Source organism: Solea solea, chromosome 18 (genome assembly GCF_958295425.1).
Source record: "Solea solea chromosome 18, fSolSol10.1, whole genome shotgun sequence".
Taxonomy (NCBI): Eukaryota; Metazoa; Chordata; class Actinopteri; order Pleuronectiformes; family Soleidae; genus Solea; species Solea solea.
The window spans coordinates 9,431,465-9,435,509 of record NC_081151.1 but is presented as its reverse complement, the minus strand read 5'-3'; positions in this window follow the sequence as shown (position 1 = coordinate 9,435,509).

Genomic DNA, 4,045 nt, shown 5'->3' with positions numbered 1-4,045 from the left:
GTTTTATAGGCACATAGAATGCAATAAGCTTGGTAATAATGGCAACAGTTTGGTTATAAAATAATGAGGTAATACATAATTAGCTCATTATTTCAGGACTGTAATTGCTTGGAAATGAGAATCACTCAGTGTTACATCTGCACTTGAATTGGGAATTACCATATTATTAGGTTGAAACTCATGCTCCCTTTTATCCCAAACACAATCTTTCCTTACTTGCTGTAGTGGTGCACTGTGGGAAGGGTAAGAAGCAATATTTTTGTTCCAGGGAATAAAAGTCAGTCTTTGATTGTGACCTTTAGTTTTCTCAATCTGTCTCGCACAAGTCAACAAACTTTATTGAAGTGGAGCACTGAATCACTGGAGTGCCCCTTTAATGCAGTTTCTACAATGTCAAGCCTTTTTTCTTTTTTTTCCTCCAGCGAGGCGTAATTGAAGCTCTGTGCTGGCGCAAACTGAAAGACTTTCAGCATTTCTGGATTGCTGTGCTGCTCACATCACTTTTCTTCCGTCTCAAACTTTGTGTTGATGTCAGGCGAGATGCACCGCTTTCAGAATTATTCCCGAGTTCTGCACATGAACTTCAAACGAATCACATGCGAAGTCATTGTGGACAGCCGCTTTCTTTACCTGCCACCCGAAATGAATGTTGACATACACAGTAAATGCATGCTGTTCGTAAAAATATACTGAATAGATACCAGAAACGAATCCAATTTGAATGGAGGTCTATAAGAAAACCTCTCACTTACAATGTCAGTAGAGGAAAACAGACAATATAGTGTATATACATATGAGTGGACACCAGTGTGACGGACAGCATGTATCATCCAGTAGATTCTTGTTTCTGTCAATTTCTGGCTGCAAGTTCAGATTCCATTTGATCCAGCATCACAGATTCATATTAAATTTTTTTGGAAACCAAGAAGTGTGTAAATTCAAGCACACACCAAGACTATTTTCCAAACTGTAGTATCCCTTTAGGATATTTTGGGTGTGTGACACCCTAGCTCACGCATCTCCCATTTCCTATTTCTCTTCTTTTCCCTGTGACTGGCCTCTATGCCTTTGGTCCTTCTGTTTCTTTCTTTCCCAGACTAAGTTTCCTGCCTTCATGGATAACTTTTGTTTGCCCCTTAGGGTTAACTGTCCTATAACACACAACACAACGGCCACAAAACTGTTTACGTGTTTGCGGCTGTGTGTGTGTGTGTGTGTGTGTATAGATTTGTGTGTGAAGGGAGGACTTAAAGCCACACATCATTTTCTGGGCAGACAAATACGAAAATGCATGACAACTCTTGCGTGACAGCGCTGTCATCATCCATCCATCAATCAACTTTGCAACATATATGTATACAGTGATGGACCACACACACACACACACAGGCAAACATCATGGGAATATAGATACATGCTGATTGAATGTCACGCCATTTATTATCCTCTGAGAGAGAAAGAGAAATGGTGAGAAATAAACTGAGGCGCTGAAACCTCACCATATGTGTCCTGTGTAAAGTCAGAGAAAAAAAAAAGTGTCTATTCTTAATTCCTGTCCATTTGGACCCCAGTGAAAGCTTTGCTTGATGTCACAGTGGATTCTACTCCATCTTTGAGAAGAGAAGGAGACGGGAGCTGTGACCAGGGAAGATGGATACGGACAGGTGGACGGAGACGGGGGAGGAAAAGACGTCAAATGTAGAAATGATAACTTCAGGGCTCATCTGCCTGTTCACAGTCTCACTCATGCGTGAGCTGTCATTTTGTTTTTGAAATAGTGGGAAATACAATCTGTCTGTCCTTAATCTTACCAATGCATCATTATAGTATAGAAATCTTTAATTACGAGCCATATCCCAGTATCTGTAGCCAGCAGCCAGTTAGGTCAGGGTATCTCCCCCCCCTCACTCCTGTCTCTGTATCCCGAGTGTAAATCAGAGCCTTAAGCAGACAATATCCTCAGCTAGTCCCTCTGCTCTTGCTTATCTTTAAGTCATATATTGCTTTTTTTTTTTACCATGCAGCAATTTCCCCAAACTTCGCCCGACTCTCCCCTCAAGACTTATGAAGATCAGGTTTTATTGGCTGGGGTCTCCTACAAGTGGATTCAAAAAAGGTATGAGAGGGGCAGGAGAGAGGACATATAGATTTATTTGCAGTGGAGTCTGAGGAATGGGCTGCCCATTCAACCGGTATCTTTTTCAATTGTACACAGTAGATATCAAACTGGAGGCTGGGCTGCACGGCGGAGCTGTTTGGGAAAAGGTCACCGAACCGCCGTGCTCGCAGCGTACACTCAATTTGTTCAGTTTCAGGAGTTTTAATTCTTTGCACAAGCCAAAGTGGACCGAGAGAACAAGTGTAGCATTCAAAATGTGCCGTGCTTCGCTTACTCACTTTTAAAGGATTGTCATTAGTCTGATTAAATGTCATATATCTAAAACACAGAGCACAGTGCATATTGATTGTGCCATTACCATATGCACCGTTTCCAAATGATACTCTGAGCTTGATAGTTTTGTGGGGCAGCTATATTCATTCATTCGGTTTGAGTGACAGCTGGATTCCTCCGGGCTCACACTGGAAAGGTTGCTATATGCCAAAAGCGCGGTCATATAGATAGAATACAGTTCCAGTCATTTTAAATATTAAATGTAATTTGTGCGGATGGCTCTCATTCATTTCACGCTTCAAGTTTGATAAGTGCGTGTGAACGCACTGCTTTTCTCTGCCACAATGGAAGCTCATTGCAAACGGAGAATCAGACAAACACTGCCATTCTGGTAATGATCATAACCAGATGGTGGAATTATCCTGGTTTATATGGCTGTTTATCATCCTAAATCACAGAGCTGGAATGAAAGACAGCCGATTATATATGCTATGTAAAAATATGAAGCGGTTCATTCTCGGTCGGAGCTTTTTTCACAGTTAAATGAATTTTTTTAATTATTTTTTATTATTAAAGTCATTTTAAAACGATGGAAAAAAAAAGAAAAAAGAAAGCGCTAGGAAATCTTTTGTGTCAATCCCATTCAACTGTAATTCATGCCCTCCAGTGTGAACACAGTAGCAGTGGTGGAACATATGGGCAGAGAAGGCAGAACAGATTCACCATAATCTGCTGTATGATGTCACCATGTTACTGTTCTCTGGGTTTATGCTGTGATTAGGCAGCAGATTAAAGACATTTGTTGTGTGCAGTCGTGGCGATTACTGGGAGCGCGTGCAGTGACAAAAAAAACCCAAAAACAAACAGCGTGCGGCAACAGTCGCACATGCAGCGCGGTGAGGTGGGGGCGGAGGTGCTCTGCTGCACGGTCATGTCGGACACCAGCAGCACATGTGGATTCAAATGGACACAACACAAAATGGCTTCTACAGTCAATATGAAACCCACACTCAACTACACATGCCAAACGCGTAATAAAAACTACTTTCCATATAATAAAAATAAATTTGTTTGTGGAAAATCCGTCATCTGAATGAAAGGGAATTTATTTAGCGTCATAGATGAACGGGAAAATAATAAAAAAAAGAGGATACGGAGCAGCGGACCGATTATGCAAACCTACACCTTGACTAATGACATGAAAATTACATGTTGGTACAGCATTAACATACACATCAATTCACACTCGCGCACATGCATTAATAAGGCTTACAAGGATGTGCTGTGCCTGACAGATCTGTGTGTACCATACATGAGCTGTTGCCCGTATGCATATGCATGTGCAGGTACGCGTCATCGTAAATGTGATTATATGTCTCCAAGCCTATGTCCGCGTGTTCAGCTGTCAAATTACCTGAGTGAGTGTGTGTGTTCTTTCCTTTCCTCTGCCTGTCTAGAGCTCTAATAGAGCGTCCTTTTGTCCTAAGTGATATTGATTGATAACTATATGTGCTGATGTGCCAGCAGGAAAAAAAAAAAAAATAGGCCCTCACATGCAGAGCCACCACCCTCCCTTACAGTGTCCCCCTCTGTAGCTGGGTATCAGGCAATCAGGAACTCAGATCAGTCAGTCTTGCCGTCAGAGGATGTAGG